This window comes from Myotis myotis, unplaced genomic scaffold (assembly GCF_014108235.1).
Source record: "Myotis myotis isolate mMyoMyo1 unplaced genomic scaffold, mMyoMyo1.p scaffold_m19_p_2, whole genome shotgun sequence".
In the NCBI taxonomy this organism is placed as follows: Eukaryota; Metazoa; Chordata; class Mammalia; order Chiroptera; family Vespertilionidae; genus Myotis; species Myotis myotis.
Genome location: NW_023416324.1, coordinates 111,154,107 through 111,173,603, shown reverse-complemented (window position 1 = coordinate 111,173,603; position 19,497 = coordinate 111,154,107). Strand labels below are relative to the sequence as shown.

Below are 19,497 nucleotides of genomic sequence, written 5' to 3'. Positions count from 1 at the left end.
TGAGTCAAGATTACTTGGGTTTGAATTCCAATTCCACCACTTAGCAGCTGTATAATGTAAACACTAAACCCCAAATGCCTCAGCTTCCTTGCCTGTGAAATGAAAAGAATGACTACTCAAGAGAGATTTAAATTGATGGCGGAGGTGTAAACGGACGTGTCCGGTGCCTTGTCCTGGAGCAGATAAGGGTGAGCAGCTGAAACGGGTAACATGCAGCCCGAATAGGCAGAGGATTTTCAGCTGAGAGACTGTCTGCAGCTAGGAAAGACCGAGAACCCCCAGGAAAAAAAGGACGGTTGGAGACTGCGGCTGAAGCCCCTCGTGGTGCACCAGCTAAGCAGCGGAGACTGCGCCATCTTGGGTGGTTGCTGCCGGCATCCAGAGACCAGCTACTAACCTGGAAACAAGGGATCTCAAGCAGCGTGACTGCGTGAACTCAGACGAGCACTGCTTCTTCTCACGGAAAGGTTGGACATCCCCTAAAGGTGCAGTTTGCAGTTCGGGTTGGAGGGAGGACCGAGCTCGCGTGCGTGCAGGGCGGAATCTGCGCCCCACAGAGTCCGCAGCCGTTGGGACCAGCGTGACCCGCAAGTGGGGAAGGGGCCCCACAGGGCTGCTGGAAGAAGGGAACGCGAAAAATGAGCCCATAGCTGGACTGGATGTAAAGGAGAAGCCTTGGACTTTGCCAATCTGCTGGCTGCTTGGTGCCAGGGGCGAGTGGGTGCCCGGAGACTGCGCGGAGACTATGTGCAGACCTGGAAGGTGGCAGCTTGTGAATTTGCACAACTATCAGGCTCTTGTTACAGTTCCCCTTAGATCCGTGCATTTGATTATTAAACCCAGTGCATGGGATTCCCCAGTTGGGGTCATTCGCAGAGCCTGTAGGGGAAAGTTCTTTTTGGGGAGCCTGGGAAACAGCAGGCAGTGGCAAGGAACCAGCTCTGGGCAGTGGTCTTTCCCAAATCAGTTCCAAATACCATAGAGGAAAAAAAAAAAAAAAACCCTACTGATAGAGAGGACTTATAGCCTCGGAGGTCAATCAAGACACACTGCCACCCATAGGCAGAGCCACGAACTGTCTCTTCTGTGATCACAAATAAAGGCAGTCTGGTAAACAAATACAACCTGCCTTAAAATCAGGTCTGTGGTTTACTGCTCGAGGGACAGTGTATCGCAGGGAAGTTCAACACTCCCCTGAATGCCTGGCAGGACAAAGGTGTGCCAACAAGAAGAGTGGAAGATCTGAAGCACCTTCACTTCCGAATATTTTTATATATATATATTTTTCAATTCTTTTTTCACCATTTCATTAAGAACCTATTTTATTATTTTTTTATTTTTTTCATCACTTGATTTTACCTTTTTAATTACTACATTTTTTAACCAGTATTATTGCTATCCTTTTACCATTTTTTCAAGTGTTATTTTATTGTATTTTATTTTATTTTAATTTTTCTTTATTTTATTATGGGATTAGTGTTCTACACTCTATTTTCATCGTTCCTTTAGCATCACTTCTCTCTATCTCATATTTACCCTTAAGCCAAAACTCTCTTCCTCACTTTTCCCCTTTTGTTGTCCTGTTTCTCTTACCCTATTCCTGCTTTGGATTTTCCCTATTCCTTCTTTCTACCCACTGTCTAAATTTCACCTTACTTATATATCTAATTTCCAATCCCTCACTCTAAATCCATATACACCTCTCTCTTATCTTTCTTCACTATCTAATTTTTTCTCTCTCTCTCTCTCTGTCGTTTTGCTAGTGTTTGCTTGATTTTGAGTATATTGGGGTTTTTTATACTTGTGTGGGAAATTGTTTTGTTTTTCATTTTCATTTTTCTGTTTTGCTTACTTTTTCTTTATCTGGTTATTTTTGTGCTTCTGTTTTCCCTTGCCTCGCTTGATATTGGTGGTTGTTTGTAGTTTGCATTAGTCTCCAGGGATCTGCTGCTGGAGTTCATTGAGATTGGTTGCGGTTCTCTTGGAGTTTTCTCCCCATACAAATAGCCTCTTCCCCACGTCTATTTCATTCTCTTACTTTTTTTATTTTGTTTTTGTTTTTGTTTTTGTTTTTGTTTTTTTGTTTTGTTTTGTTTTTGTTTGGTTTTTGTCTTTTTGTTTTTTTCTTCTCTCCCTTTTCCCAATCTCATTTTGGCACTCCTTTTTGTTTTTTGTTTTTCTCTTTAATCTTTTTCTCTTTTTTCTTCTTTATCCCCAAATCTCTTTGCCCGGGGGGTCACATTTATTTGGGGTTATTAATATCGTGAATGCATTTAGTTCGGTGCCTTGTACGTTGTGCCTTGTTGTGTTGTATTTTGTGCCTTTGAATCAGCGCAGCAGAGAGAGAACTACATAACCAAACACCTTGAGAAGAGAAATCATGGTGAAACAAAGAACCAACCCAAATATGAAAGAAAAACAGGCATCATCAGAAAAGGAAGTAAACGAAATGGAGGCAATGGAGGCAAGCAACCTGTCAGAGAAAGAATTCAGAGTAATGGCCATAAGGTGGATGAAAAGAATGGAAGACCAATTCAACAATATGTGTAGGAACCAAGAGGAAATGAAGAAGAACCAAGAGGAAATGAAGAGAAACCAAGAAGAAATGAAAAATGACGTCACTGCCATAAAGAACTCAATAGAAAGCATCAACAGTAGACTAGAAGAAGCAGAGGACCGCATCAGCGAGCTAGAAGACAAGGTAGAAAAAAACACCCAAACAGAACAGCTTCTAGGAAAAAAAATTAAAAAGCAGGAGGAGAGCCTAAGAGAACTCTAGGACAATGCTAAACAAAACACCATCCGAATAATAGGGGTGCCAGAAGGAGAGGAAACTGAGCAAGGAATAGAAAACCTGTTTGAAAAAATAGTAACAGAAAATTTCCCTGATATAGGGAGGAAAAAACTCACACAAATCCAAGAAGCTCACAGAGTCCCAAACAAAATGAACCCGAAAAGACCGACACCAAGGCACATAATAATTAAATTGGCAAACACCAACAACAAAGCAAGAATCTTAAAAGCAGCCAGAGAGAGACAGAAAGTTACCTACAAAGGATCCCCCATCAGACTAGCGACCGGTTTCTCAACAGAAACACATCAGGCAAGAAGGGAATGGAATGAAATATACAAAGTCATGCAAAGGAAGGGTCTGAATCCAAGAATACTATACCCAGCGAGGCTATCAATCAAAATTGAGGGTCAAATCAGGACCTTCACAGACAAAAACGGTCTACGGGAGTTTATTACAACCAAACCAGCAATGCAAGAAATGCTACAGGGTCTGCTGTAAATAGAAAAAACAGGAAACAAAGAAGGAACGCAGCAGTAAAGAACAAAAATGGCGACTAACAAGTTCCTATCAATAATAACTTTAAATGTAAATGGATTAAATTCCCCAGTCAAAAGGAATAGGGTAAATGAGTGGATAAGAAAACATGACCCATATATCTGCTGTCTACAGGAAACCCACCTCAGGAAAAAAGACGCACACAGACTGATGGTGAAGGGATGGAAAAAGGTTTTTCAGGCCAATGGAAGCGAAAAAAAAAGCCGGGGTAGCAATACTTATATCTGACAAATTAGATCTCAAAGTGAAGGACATAAAAAGAGATCAAGAAGGCCACTTCATAATACTAAAGGGAGCAGTCCAACAAGAAGAAATAACTCTGGTAAATATATATGCACCCAATATAGGAGCACCCAAATACGTAAGAAATCTTCTGGAGGAGATCAAGGGAGAGATTGACAGCAATACAATCATAGTAGGGGACCTTAACACCCCATTATCTCCACTGGACAAATCCTCTAAACAGAAACTCAGCAAAGAAACATCAATCCTAAATGACTCACTAGATCAGATGGAATTAATTGACATCTTCAGAACATTTCACCCCAAAGCCACAGAATATACATTCTCCTCAGGTGCACATTTGTCATCTTCAAAGATAGACCATATATTGGGTCACAGACAAAGTCTCTTCAAATTCAAGAAAATTGAAATCATATCAAGCATCTTCTCAGACCACAAAGGCATAAAACTGGAAATCAACTACAACAAAAACAATCCAAAAAGAACAAACACATGGAGACTAAATAGCATGCTATTAAACAACGACTGGGTCACCAGTGAGATCAAAGAAGAAATAAAAAACATCATGGCAACAAATGACAATGAAAACACAACAATCCAAAACCTATGGGACACAGCAAAAGCAGTCTTGAGAGGGAAGTTCATAGCTCTACAAGCCTACTGCAAGAAACAAGAAACAATGAGAATAAATTACCTAACTCTACAACTCAAAGAGTTAGAAAGAGAGCAACAAAAAAGGTCCACCGTAAGCAGAAGGAAGGAAATAACAAAGATCAGAACGAAGATAAACGACATAGAGACCAAAAAAACAATACAAAAGATCAACAAAACCAAGAGCTGGTTCTTTGAAAGGATAAACAAGATTGATACACCTCTAGCCAGGCTCACCAAGAAACAAAGAGAGAGGACCCAAATAAACAAAATCAGAAATGAAAGAGGAGAAATAACAACAGACCCCATAGAAATACAAAGGATTGTTAGAAAATACTATGAACAACTCTACTCCAACACACTAGACAACCTGGAGGAAATGGACATATTCCCAAATAAATACAACCTTCCAAAACTTAACCAGGAAGAATCTAAAAATCTCAATAGGCCAATAACTATGGAGGAAATCGAAGCAGTAATCAAAAAGCTTCCAGCGAACAAAAGCCCGGGGCCAGATGGCTTCACAGGGGAGTTTTACCAAACATTCAAGGAAGACCTAAAATCTATCCTCCTCAGACTATGTCAAAAGATCCAAGAGGAAGGAACACTTCCCAGCTCATTCTATGAAGCCAACATCACCCTAATCCCAAAACCAGGTAAAGACAATACAATGAAAGAGAATTATAGGCCAATATCCCTCATGAACATAGATGCCAAAATCCTCAACAAAATCCTAGCAAATCGGATCCAGCAGTACATCAAAAAGATCATACACCATGACCAAGTAGGATTTATCCCAGGGATGCGAGGATGGTACAATATCCGCAAATCAATAAACGTGATACATCACATAAACAAATTGAGAGAAAAAAACCACATAGTCATATCAATTGATGCGGAAAAAGCATTTGACAAAATCCAACACACTTTCTTGATAAAAACTCTCAGCAAGATAGGAATTGAGGGATCATACCTCAACATAATAAAAGCCATATATGACAAACCCACAGCCAACATCATAATCAATGGGCAAAAACTAAAACCATTCCCCCTAAAAACAGGAACAAGACAGGGATGCCCCCTCTCACCACTCCTGTTCAACATAGTACTGGAAGTACTAGCCGTTGCAATCAGACACGAAGAAGAAATAAAAGGCATCCAGATTGGAAAAGAAGAAGTAAAACTGTCCTTATTTGCAGATGACATGATACTGTACATACAGAACCCTAAAGACTCCATCAAAAAATTATTAGACTTAATAAATGAATTCGGCAATGTAGCAGGATACAAAATTAATGCCAAGAAATCCATGGCATTTCTTTACACCAATAGTGAACTTACAGAAAGTGAAACTACAGAAGCAATCCCATTTACCATTGCACCAAAAAAATTAAAATACCTAGGAATAAACTTAACTAAGGAGGTAAAAGACTTATATGCTGAAAACTACAGGACACTGAAAAAAGAGATAGAGGAAGACATAAACAGATGGAAGAATATACCGTGTTCATGGATTGGTAGAATCAACATCATCAAAATGTCCATACTACCCAAAGCAATTTATAGATTCAATGTAATCCCCATTAAATTACCAACGGCATATTTCACAAATCTAGAACGAACGTTCCAAAAATTCATCTGGAATAAAAAAAGACCCCAAATAGCTGCAGCAATCCTGAGAAAGAACAAAGTAGGTGGGATCTCAATACCAAATATCAAACAGTATTACAAAGCCACTGTTCTTAAAACAGCTTGGTACTGGCACAAAAACAGACATAAAGATCAATGGAATAGAATAGAGACCCCAGAAATCTACCCAAACCACTATGCCCAATTAATATTTGACAAAGGAGGCAAGAGCATAAAATGGAGTCAAGACAGTCTTTTCAATAAATGGTGTTGGGAAAATTGGATAGATACATGCAAAAGGATGAAATTAGATCACCAACTCACACCATACACAAAAATAAACTCAAAATGGATAAAAGACTTAAACGTATGACGGGAAACCATAAAAATACTAGAGGAATCCACAGGCAGCGAAATTGCAAACATATGCCAAAGAAATTTCTTCTCTGATAATGCTCCTAGGGCAATGGAAACTAAACAGAAAATAAACAAATGGGACTACATCAAACTAAAAAGCTTTTGCACAGCAAAGGAAACCATCAACAAAACAATAAGAAGACCCACTACATTGGGAGAACATATTTGCCAATGATACCACCGATAAGGGTTTAATTTCCAACATTTACAGGGATCTCATGAAACTTAACAAAAGGAAGATAAACAATCCAATCAAAAAATGGGCAATGGACCTAGATAGACACTTTTCGAAAGAGGACATACAGAAGGCCAAAAGACATATGAAAACCTGCTCAAAGTCACTAATTATACAAGAGATGCAAATCAAAACGACAATGCGTTATCATCTCACACCTGTCAGAATGGCTATCATCAACAAATCAACAAACAACAAGTGTTGGAGAGGATGTGGAGAAAAAGGAACCCTTCTGCACTGCTGGTGGGAATGCAGACTGGTGCAGCCACTGTGGAGAACAGTATGGAGCTATCTCAGAAGACTACAAATGGAACTCCCATTTGACCCAGTGATCCCACTACTAGGAATATATCCCAAGAAACCAGAAACTCCAATCAGAAAGGATATATGCACCCCTATGTTCATAGCAGCACAATTCACCATAGCTAAAATTTGGAAACAGCCTAAGTGCCCATCAGCAGATGAGTGGATTAGAAAACTGTGGTACATATATACAATGGAATACTATGCTGCAGTAAAAAAAAGGGAACTCTTGCCTTTTGCAACAGCATGGATGGAACTGGAGAGCATTATGCTAAGTGAAATAAGCCAGTCAGAGAAAGATAAATACCACATGATCTCACTCATTTGTGGATTATAGAGAACAACATAGACTGATGAAAAGGGCCAGACCCAAAGACTGAGAAACAGTGATCAGGCTATCAATCCCCAGAAGGAAAGTAGGGGAGGGCGGGGGTAAGGGGAAGAGCTCAACCAAAGGACTTGTATACATGTATATAAGCCAAACCAATGGACATGGACAACAGGGGGATGGGAGCATGAGTTTGTGTGTGGGGGGGAGGTTGGGGGTTAATGGGGGGGAGGAGGACACATTTGTAATACCTTAACTAATAATAATAATAATAAAGCAGATTTGAAATAAAAAAATAAAAATAAAATAAAAATAAAATAAATAAAATGAATATCATTAAGTGCAAAAAAAAAAGAGAGAGATTTAAATTAGATAGTACAGGCAAAGTGTAATGCTAAGCAGGATTGTTCTATAAGTTTAGCTTTATTGAATTAATAGCAATGAGCCAAAAATTTGTAGACCAATTAGATAACGAATGTATTTTTGTTATGTTCAAATCAAGAGTTGAGCCATTTAATAAAGAGTTATAGGTTTAGAGGAGATGAGATTTACATTTCTCTTAACTCTCTGGATCTTGATTCATATCAGAATCACCTGGGGGATTTTTTAATTGATGTCCAGACTCCAACTCCAAAGTCTGATGCAGTTAGTGTGGAGGGTGCCTTGGGCTTCAAGATTTTTAACCATAAATTAATGTGCAGCCAGGGTTGCCACCCACAGGTCTAACTAAATATGCAGAGTGAGCTGATCTGTTCTTGGGTCACAGGTAACTAATATAGTTGCTTGTGGCTTTCCCCTTATACACCCTCATTCTGAGTGAGCAGTTGTCTTGAAAACAATCAGTGGGCGAGACAGTTACATCCACCAACTGGTGCTAACAATTGGACTGAGGCACCTATAATTATAACCACATGAGGCATTTGTGTGTCCTTATAGTACCAAAGCATATTCCTCATCCAGAAACTGTGAGAGGCCTCCAACAGCTGGAATTAGAAAGGTGGATTTACAGGGGCAGCTCCCATAGCCCAGCCTAGAGACTTTGGGCCAATCAGTCTCCCTGTTTCATTTTGGCTTGTTATCTGTGGAGAATGTTCTTCCTGCATACCCCACAGAACTATTGTTAGGTCCATGATAATTATGTTGATGAAGCACTTTGTAAACATAAAATAATATATAATTGAAATATAATTCTTAGTAGAGATTAGACATTTACATTTTTTAAAACTGTAAAAACTGCTATTTTGTAAATTATAGTTTCTGCTATCCACAGCTACATTTTCTATTGCATTACAGCAAAACTATGATGATTGAGACCATTTGCTATGGCAATTCTATGCATTAAATTTCACAAAGGCAATTCACTAAAATATGTAATAAAAATATTTTTAAAAGCAGATCCTAAAATCGAATGCAAAAAGAAGCAAATGAATCTCTATATCAAATTATTATCAAGATTACTTTGTAGTCCCTTTTGACCTTAGAATATGTCTCACTAAGTTAGGATTGTGTTCAGTTACTTGAATTACTCTGTTCCATACTGGACACAGTACCCTGATTGGCCTTATATTCCAAAGAAAAAAAAGGACTGCAACAAAATCTAAGCTCTAGTTTATAGATTTATGATAGCAATATTAGAATTATAATTCTAAAGCTATTTGTATATTGTAAAACAAAATTAAATATGTTATTCAAAACCAAAATTTGCAGTGTGGTCATGTAGAATGTTCTTGGTCTTAGAAGATGCCTATTGAAAGTTTTCCAGTGAAACCTCATGATGTATGCAACTTTCTTTTAAATAATTCAGAAAAAATGGCATGTGAAAAACATAACACAAAAGGAGCAAAATATGACCAATCAATGAATCTAGTTAAAGGATGAATAGTGATCATTATACAATTCTGTTTTTTTCAAGTTTTCTAAATTCAAAATTTTGCAGGATAAAAAATATTTAGAGTTCGATCGGTAGCGGGAGCAGAGAGCGGACCCCAGAGAGCCCTGAGCAGCCCCACCGCTGCCGACCTAGTTACCATCACACCCTGGGAGGAGCCGCAGCTGCCACAGCCGGCCCCAGTCACCATCACCACAACCATGAGCAGCAAGGCCAAAACCCAGCAGCCGCCGGCAGCCCCCACCCTCAGCGCTGCCAACACCAAGCCAGGCACCACGGGCAGCTGCGGCCTGGGTGGTCTCACATCAGCTGCGCGTGCCGGCGGGGGACAAGAAGGTCATCGCAAGGAAGGTTTGGGGAACAGTAAAATGGCTTAATGTAAGAAACGGATATGGTTTCATCAACAGGAATGACACCGAGGAAGATGTATTTGTACACCCGACTGCCATAAAGAATAACCCCAGGAAGTACCTTCGCAGTGTAGGAGATGGAGATACTGTGGCGTTTGATGTTGTTGAAGGAGAAAAGGGTGCGGGGGCAGCAAATGTTACAGGCCCTGGTGGAGTTCCAGTACAAGGCAGTAAATATGCAGCAGACCATAACCATTATAGAGGCTATCCACGTCGCAGAGGTCCTCCACGCAATTGCCAGCAGAATTACCAGAATAGTGAGAGTAGGGAGAAGAATGAGGGATCAGAGAGTGCTCCCGAAGGCCAGGCCCAACAGCGCCTGCCCTATCGCTGGTGAAGGTTCCCACCTTACTACATGCGGAGACCCTATGGGAGTCGACCACAGTATCCCAACCCTCCTGTACAGGGAGAAGTAGTGGAGGGTGCTGACAACCAGGGTGCAGGAGAACAAGGCAGACCAGTGAGACAGAATATGTATTGGGGCTACAGACCACGATTCCGCAGGGGCCCTCCTCGCCAAAGACAGCCCAGAGAGGACGGCAATGAAGAAGATAAGGAAAATCAAGATGAGACCCAAGGTCAGCAGCCACCTCAGCGTCAGTACCAACGCAACTTCAACTACCGACGCAGATGCTCAGAAAACCCTAAACCACAAGACCGCAAAGAGACAAAAGCAGCCGATCCACCAGCTGAGAATTCGTCTGCTCCCCAGGCTGAGCAGGGCTGGGCTGAGTAAAAAATGCCGGCTTACCATCTTTACCATCATCCGGTTTAGTCATCCAACAAGAAGAAATATGAAATTCCAGCAATAAGAAATGAACAAAAGATTGGAGCTGAAGACTAAGTGCTTGCTTTTTGCCCGTTGACCAGACAACTAGAACTACCTGCATTATCTATGCAGCATGGGGCTTTATTTTTATCTAAAGATGTCTCTTTTTGGTAATGACAAACGTGTTTTTTAAGAAAAAAAAGAAAGCCTGGTTTTTCTCAATACACCTTTAAAAATTTTTTAAATTGTTTCATACCTGGTCAAGTTGAGATTTTTAAGAACCTCATTTTTAATTTGTAATAAAAGTTTACAGCTTGATTTTTTCAAAAAAGTCAACAAACTGCAAGCACCTGTTAATAAAGGTCTTAAAAAATATTTAGAATAGTAATATATCTTATTTAGCATTTTATAAAACATTTTTTGCTATTTAACTCTAATCAGAATACATTATTTGTATCAGTAAAAATAAGCTAGATTTTGCTTCAGTAAAAAGCAGCAACAAAATATCAAGGGCTTAGAAAATCAAAGGTTTATTTTTTGTTCAAGCCATTTACCCATTACAGTCAACACAGAGAGTCCATGCAAGAACAGAAAGGGCTATGGGGAATCTTTCACAAATAGATATGCTTGATTGGAAATGTCACACACATTAATCATATAACCCAACTCACCCCTAAAGAAAATCTGATGAGCAATATTAACAACTGCTTTGTTCATATGTTTTATGCCACAGAAGTTCACAGATGTGGGAAGTTAACATAGTGTAGTGATTCTGTAGCCAGATTATCAGTTGCAGGTCAATTATTTACCAACTAATCTTAGGCAAGTTAACTTAATTTCTTTGTGCCTCAGTTACATCTTGTGTAAAACTTGGACCTAATAATACCAACTGGGGAAACAATAGGTGATTTAACATAGTTAAAGCATTTAGAACAGTAGCTGGCATATTACTATCATCAACATATTTTCTAGTATGAAACTCAGTATAATTATAAAAATGTTTTAATGCCCCTCTGCCAAATCAAACAGTACAAAGATTTACAGAGAAAAGTTTCTCTCTCACATCTGAGTCTCATCAACCAGTTTTCCACCCCAGACACAATTGCTACCAGCTGTGGCATTTATGACTTTATAGCCTTTCCGCCACAAATCTCCAGTTTGTTTCTCTGCTTCTGATAATGAAACATTTCCTTTGTCAGCCGACATGATGTTGAACCTTGCTAGGGACTCCAGAGGAAAAATGGGCTTCTCTTTCTGGTTCTGGTTCGCTTTCTGCTCTTATTCCTGTGGTGCTGGGTGGGTGTGTGGGAGAGACAATGATGGAGCTCACTCTAGCAAGTTCCACTGATGCTCAGGTGGTTTCCCCAGGGCCAGCTCAGAAACACCCCTGTCATCAGCTTCCTGGCAGCTTCCCAAGGACTGCAATTTGTGGACCAGCCAGCTTCCCTTCAGGTTCCACAGAACTCTCCATCGGCAGTTTCCCAGTGAATTTCATCAACAGCCTCAGCAAGTGAGTCCTGCTAGCCTCAGACTCCTGATTCCCTTGTGGAATTTCCTGGTTGTCAGTCCTTGTCTGTGACTCCCAGCCTGTAACCCATGGACCAGCTCTGACATGAGGTAACCCAGCAAAACATTACGTCATTCAGGGGCTGCCTCCTCTCCAAGGAGGTCTGGGCCCAGCTTTGAGGAGCCCTGCCTTCCAAGTCCATGCCTTCCTTGGATACTCTTTCTCAGCATTAGGGTATTCATCAGAGGTCTCTTATTCCCACTTAATAAATAACTAGAAGCCCAGTGCACAAAAATTTGTGCACTCGGGGGTGTCCCTCAGCCAGGCCTGTGCCCTCTCGCAGTCTGGGACCACTCGGGGGATGTCCACCTGCTGGCTTAGGCCCACTCCCTGGGGCATCAGGCCTAGGCTGGCAGTCAGACATCCCTCTGGCAGCCTGGGAGCCCTCGGGGCATATCTACTTGCCAGCGGGGAGCAGGCCTAAGCTGCAGTTGGACATCCTTAGCACTGCTGAGGAGGTGGGAGAGGCTCCCGCCACCACCGCTATGCTGGCAGCTGGCAGCCTGGCTTGTGGCTGAGCAGAGCTCCCCCTGTGGGGGCGCACTGACCACCATGGGGCAGCTCCTGCATTGAGTGTCTGCCCCTGGTGGTCAGTGTGTGTCATAGTGACCAGTCATTCCCAGTCATTTCTTGTCATTCTGCTGTTAGGGTCAATTTGATTATTAACCTTTGATTATATAGGATAGAGGCCTGGTGCATGGGTGGGAGCTGGCTGGTTTGCCCTAAAGAGTGTCCCGGATCAGGGTAGAGGTCCCAGTGGGGTGCCTGGCCAGCCTGAGTGAGGGGCTGAGGGCCATTTTTAGGCTGGCCAAGCCCCCCAGTGGGGACCCTTACCCCATGGGGGTGTGGCCAGCCTGGGTGAGGGGCTGAGGGCTGTTTTCAGGCTGCCCACAGCCCCTTCAGGATGGGGGAGTCCTGCTGGGGTGCCTGGCCAGCCTGGGTGAGGGGCTAATGGCCATTTTCAGTCTGGCCACACCCCCTGGTGACCCAAGCTCCCAGCCTCTCCTTTTTTTTCTTTTTTCTTTTTCTGGGATTTATTTATCTTCTATAATTGAAACTTTGTAGCCTTGAGCAGAGCCCATGTCCGGCCGAACCCAGGCTCCCAGTCCCTCCTTGAGCGGAGGCCATAGCTGGCTGGAAGCAGGTATCTGGGATTTATTTATCTTCTATAATTGAAACTTTATAGCCTTGAGCAGAGCCGAGGGCTGGGGCAACCCAAGCCTCCTGCTTGCTCCAGCTCCATGGCAGTTGCCAGCTTGGTTAGGTTAATTTGCATACTCGCTCCTGATTGGCTTGTGGGCATGGCTTGACCATAGTGGAGGGATGGTTAATTTGCATGTTGCTCTTTTATTATATAGGATTATTCTTTATATTAAATCTTCACTATGCAAATTATTGTGTAATTTCTGTCTCCTGAATGGACCCTGACAGATAGAACAGCTTCTTGTCATAATCTTCTGGAGATATTCTATGCCTATAGGAGTGTATATATACACCTTTTTTGTTACATAAATAGTAATATTCTGAATAGTGTTTTTTGAACTCATCAATCAATTCATATTAGCACACATACCTTTATTTCATTCCATATTATGTAGATATGTCATAATATATTTAATCAGCTTCCTATTAATGGGGAATTAAATTATTTCCAGTCTTTTCTCTCCACAAATACTGTAATAGTATTTTTATTTGGTTGGCCCATATGCTCATGTGCAAGCATATCTTACCTGAAAAATTCCTTCCTGGAAAAGAACCTACCTTCTTAAATTCTCTCCAAACTATCTGCATCCCTAGTGCTGCCACGTTATTATAGGCATTCTTCATTTTTTAAGTGAAATATTTTTTATTAATTAGAATTAAGAAATCATTTTGCATATATTTTAATTGCTTAAAGAACATGTAAAATCAGTGAAAAACATATCCCAAGGAAGATTATCATCAGTTTATTTGAGACAGGCATGCCCATGCACATATACACACAAAAAAAAAATTCCTCTGTATGTCCCCAGAGTAAAATTTCTTTTTGAGAATCCATTATACACGTTTAAAAGTTAATAACATGTTCCTCATATAGTGACAAAATGGCCACTAAAATAATACTATAAAAACAGATGAAAATATTTGAGTGTATTCTGAACTACTCCCAGATATAACTTGATTCAGCATTTCACTCCCTCAGTTAAATGACTGTATCATGTGCTATCTTTTGCCATCGCCACTTTTTTTGGTATTCCTGTTTCCCTTCTTCCTTCCTTCCTTCCTTCCTTCCTTCCTTCCTTCCTTCCTTCCTTCCTTCCTTCCTTCCTTCCTTCCTTTTTTTCTTCCTTCCTTCCTTCTTCTTTCTTTCTTTCTTTCTTTCTTCTTTCTTTCTTTCTTTCTTTCTTTCTTTCTTTCTTCCTTCTCCTCACCTGAGGATATTTTTCCATTGATTTTTAGGGATAGTGGAAGAGAGAGGGAAAGACAGACAGAAACATCAATGTGAGAGAATCACATCGATTAGTTGCCTCCTGCATGAACCCTGACCAGGGCCCAGGCCAGGAAGGAGCTTGCAACCAAGGTACATGTCCTTGACCAGAATCAAACCCGGGACCCTTTGTCTACAGGCCAAGGCTCTATCCACTGAGCCAAACTGGCTAGGGCAGTATGCCTGTTTTCTTTTTTTTTTTTTTTTGAATTTTGTTTTATTGCTTAAAGTATTACAAAGGGTAGTACATATGTCTCCTTTTTGTTTTCCCCTTGACCTTCCATCAGCCTCCCCTACCCGCCCCCCCCCCCCCCAGGGTCTTGTGTCCATTGGTTATGCTTATATGCATACAAGTCCTACGGTTGATCTCTTACCGCGCCCCCCCCCCGCCCTTCCCCCCCCCCCCCCTCGCAACCCTCCCTGGCCTTCCTGCTGTAGTTTGACAGTCTGTTCGATGCTGCTCTGCCTCTGTATCTATTTTTGTTCATCAGTTTATAATGGTCTTTATTATCCATAGATGAGTGAGATCATGTGGTATTTTTCTTTCATTGACTAGTATGCCTGTTTTCTTAATCATCAAAACATCTTTTAGTTTTCCTCCCCCTATTCTCTATCCAGTAAATTGTAAATCCTATTATTCTTTTTCTTCCCACTTTTTAAAAAAATTTTTCAGTTACAGTTGACATTCAATATGATACTAGGTTCAGGTATACAACCTAGTGATCAGTCATTTATATAACTTATTAAGCCCCTGATAAGGCTAGCACCTATCTAACACCATACATAGTTATTGTAATATTATTGACTAAGTTCTCTATGCTGTACTTTACTTGATTATTTTGAATTTACCAGTTAGTACTTCTTAATCTCTTCATCTTCTCATCCAGCCCCCAAACCCCCTATTACCTTCCCCTCCTTTTTTTGAAATGAGCTGTATTGAGATAAAATTTCTGTACAGTGAAATTCACACTTTGAAGGCTTAGTTTTGACAAATGTATACTGTTGTCTAATCACCACCACAATAAAAATACTGTATACAGTATTTCTGCCACCCCAGAAAGTTATTTGTGGCCCTTTGTAGTCAACTCTCCCCCACCCTAGCCCCTGGTAATCACCGATCTGATTTCTATACCAATAGCTCTGTCTGTTTCAGCACATCATAGCACTAAAATCATATATAGTATGAAGTCTGCCTTCTTTCACTAAACATAAGTCTTTCAAGATTCACTCATGTTCTAATATCAATCGTTCCTTCCATTTTCATTACATAACATCCCATTTATAAATGTACAACTTATTTATCTATCAGTTAATACTTCCAATTTTTGGTGAATATAAACATTTCTGTAAAGGTCTTTGTAGAGTTATGTTTTCATTTTTCTTAAGTAAATAATTAGGAGTGGGATTGCTAGGTTGTATGGTGTCAGAGACAGAGCTAGAGCCCTGCACGAACACTGCTGCTGAGTCATGTATTCCTCTAAATTCTTCCCGACTATGCCAGGGCAGGTTCCTTCTCGAACCCTGCCCACTGTACTAACTGTTGGGAACTTAGTCCAAGTTCCTCCTTTATCCTCTACTCAGTAGTAACAGGTGTTGGGCCCGAGCCCCCCTCCCTGGGGCTGGACCTCCTTGGATGTCAGGTCTTAGACAGAGAAGCCATGAGAGGTTGTGGGCATATAAGAATGAGTCTATATTGCAGAAGCCAGTGACTACATAGCCATTAGACAAAACAGTTCTTTACAGCAAAGTCCATACAGGCAGGCATCCAGACACTGGCTGGTTAACATAATTGCCCCACATAGTAGCATTAATCTCTGCACCCACAGCTATTATCTGAGCAGCCCAGTGTACTGCTGCCCCCTAGACTCACCACCTCACATTGTAGCGGTACCTAAGCTCTCTGGCTCAGCATCTTCTCCAGTCTCTCCTGCCCAGCACTCTGGTTAATATGGTAGCTATATCTGAGCTCTCTATGAGCTCTTAGGATTACATCATGGCAGTATCAGCTTTCAGCTCCATCTGAGCTCTCCTCTTTCCCGCACACATAGGAGCTACATTCTCTGTCCTACCACCTCTGCTTCTCACACTAGCTAGTCAGTAATTCCAGAAACAAAGAAGGCTAGTTGCCAACAGTGACATCAAGCATTTGGCTATAGAAGGACACAGCTTACCGTGAGATTGCTGTGGCCTTGCAGCTGTGTATGTTATCTTAGCCTAGGTGCAGAGTGGCCTTGGACAGTCCGATGAATTGACAACAAGGCCTCTGTGCTTTAATTGGCCTTGACTATTAGGCACCTCTGGCATGGTTCCAACATATGGTATGTGTATATTTAACTTTGTACAAGGCTGCCAAACTGTTTTCCAAAGTGACTGGGCCATTTTCCATTCCCACCAGCAAAAATGAGGATTTCTGTTGTTCTTCATCCTCACCAGCATTCGGCCTTCTTTATATATAGTGGAATTACTACAATTGTCTCTAGAGTGATCTCTTAGTTACAGACCTTTCAAACTCTGATCCATCCTTCAAACTGAAACTAGAATGAGCTTTAAAATTCTATCCACTCTTTTTTTTTTCCTTTTTATTGAATGTATTGGGGTGACTCTGGTTAACAAAATTATACAGGTTTCAATTGCACAATTACACAACACATCATCTGGTACACAGTATTGTGTGTTCACCACCCCAAGTCAAGTCTTCTTCCATCACCATTTGTCCCCTCATACCCTCCTCCACTTCCCCCGGCAATCACCACACTGTCGTCAGTGTCCATGAGTTTTTTTCTCCTTTTTTCTTTTTCGCTCAAGCCTTTCACCCTTTCTACCCAGCCCCCCAACACCCTCCCAACAGCTGTCAGTCTGCTCTCTATGAGTCTGTCTCTATTTTTCTTGTTAGTTCATTTTGTTCATTAGATTCCACATATGAGTGAAATTGTATGGTACTTGCCTTTCTCTGTCTGGCTTATTTCACTTAGCATAATATTCTCAGGTCCATCCATGCTGTCACAAAGGGTAAGATTTCCTTCTTTTTTATGGCCCAGCAGTATTCCATTGTGTAAATGTACCACAGCTTTTTTATCCACTCACCTACTGATAGACATTTGGACTGCTTCCAAGTATCCAAATATTGGCTATTGTAAATAATGCTGCAATGAACATAGGGGTAGTCTTTCAAATTAGTGTTTTGGGTTTCTTTGGATAAATTCCCAGAAGTAGAATCTCTGAGCCATAAGGCAGTTCCATTTTTAATTTTTGAGGAACCTCCATACTGTATTCCACAGTGGCTGCACTAGTCTACATGTCCACCCACAGTGTATGAGGGTTTCTTTTTTCCACATCCTCTCTAACACTTGTTTGTTGATTTATTGATGATAGCCATTCTGACAGGTATGAAGTGATATCAAAATGCTATCCACTTTTAAGTGGCTCTGACTTCCTCAGGATAAAGTCCAAACTCTTTAGCCTGACATACACAGGACCTTTTGAGCTCTGGGCTCCTTCCTCAGCCATCTTCCCAATTACATTCCTTGTATCCCACTTTGTAGCCAGACGCAGCCAGCTCCACTGGTCCCAAGCTGCAGAGTGGCCACTTTTTCCCAACTCAGTGCTCTGTGCAGCCTGATGCAGTTGTTTGGACAGAGCATTTATTTTCCACTTTGAATTCCCAAAATGAAATCACCCTCTGAATGTTGGGTACTGTTGGTGAATATACAACTGAATGTCTACCGAGTATTCTTTTTCAACTACTTTTTAAAAAATATATGTATATTTTTAAAATTAATTTCAGAGAGGAAGGCAGAGATAGAAACATCAATGATGAGAGAGAATAATTGATTGGCTGCCTCCTGTATGCCCCACACCCAGCCTGCAACCTGGGCATATGTCCTGACCTGGAATCGAACCATGACCCTCTGGTTCATAGGCTGACGCTCAACCACTGAGTCATGCCAGCCGGGAACTTTTTCAACTATTTTTAATGAAAAAGTTCAAAAATTCAAGAAAGTAGAAAAACTAGCGAAATGAACATCCAGGTTGAATTAAACAATTGTTAACAGGTTGTCACATTTGCTTCATTTATCAATCTATCTTACATCCATACTTCTTCTCCCTCCCCATCTCCGCCTCCTCTTGCTAAATCATTTCAGATTTCAGATTTTTGTTAAACCATTTGCTAAATGCATTTCAGGTGTATATGTCTCCTAAAAATTAGAACAACTTCCTTCATAACTATACCGTTAATACACCCAAAATAAATTAAAAACAACCTTCCAATATTATCTATTTTCATGTATTTCTAATTGTCCCCAAAATGTATTTCAACGTATTGTTTTCCAAACAATCAAGTGTCATACATTGCACTTATGTATCAGTATACATTTAACTTTGCTTGAGTCTTAGTTTGCCCAGCTAGTTGCCATGACTAGTTCTATCCCCACCTTTCCAAGGAATCTCCCATAAACCCCAGCTCTATTCAAGGTTCCTGTACCTGCTGTACTTTCACGAAGCCTATGCTTAAATCTATTGAGGATTCAACATTTTGTATTACAAACTTTTAACTGAACTTTTCTATTTCCCCAACTAGACTTTAAGCATAGCATCTTGGGGGCAAGAAATGGCTCATTTGCCTCCCTGCTAGGTAATAATTGTCCAAAACACATTTAAAGAATCAATGATGGAATGCAGCTTCTCGGTCCTTCACTGTGAAGAGCTGGAATAAATAAATGGACTCTGGAGGGATGGAGCCAGGAAGAAGGGAATAAAAGGCAGGCAAGACAAGTCTATTCCTAATATGGACTATTGCTTGAGGAGCTTTGAATATGAGTTGTATGCTCCTTCCCGCCTCTCAGTAGGCAAAATGCTAGATGGTTACCATTAGTTGGAGATGGACCTAAAGTCTAGTGGCACTATAGACATTTGGGGCCAGATAATTCTAGAGAAAGAATTTTAAACACAAAAAAAATCAAGGATTCTTCACCCTAATGGCCCATTTCTGTTTACACAGCTGTTCTACTGTAGCTTTTCTAATGTGTTTTTAAGGAAATATGCACTCCCAGTGGGTACCTAGATTGAGCCATAACCACTACTTTATGCCCATGGTCAGTGGAGTAAATCACAGTTCACCCACTGAATTCCTTGGGTGAAATTTCTCTCTGAATGTTAGCCTTTGCTGCATTCAAACTTTTGTCTTTGTGGCAAACATATGATGAATTTCTTTTAGATACTTCCTTCTTCTCCATTTCCCAT

General features: G+C 40.8%; 1 pseudogene; it reads left to right on the top strand.

The window, feature by feature from the left end:
• Positions 1 to 9,243: 9,243 nt before the first annotated feature.
• Positions 9,244 to 10,249, top strand: LOC118676298 (annotated as a pseudogene).
• The last annotated feature ends 9,248 nt before the right edge of the window (positions 10,250 to 19,497 follow it).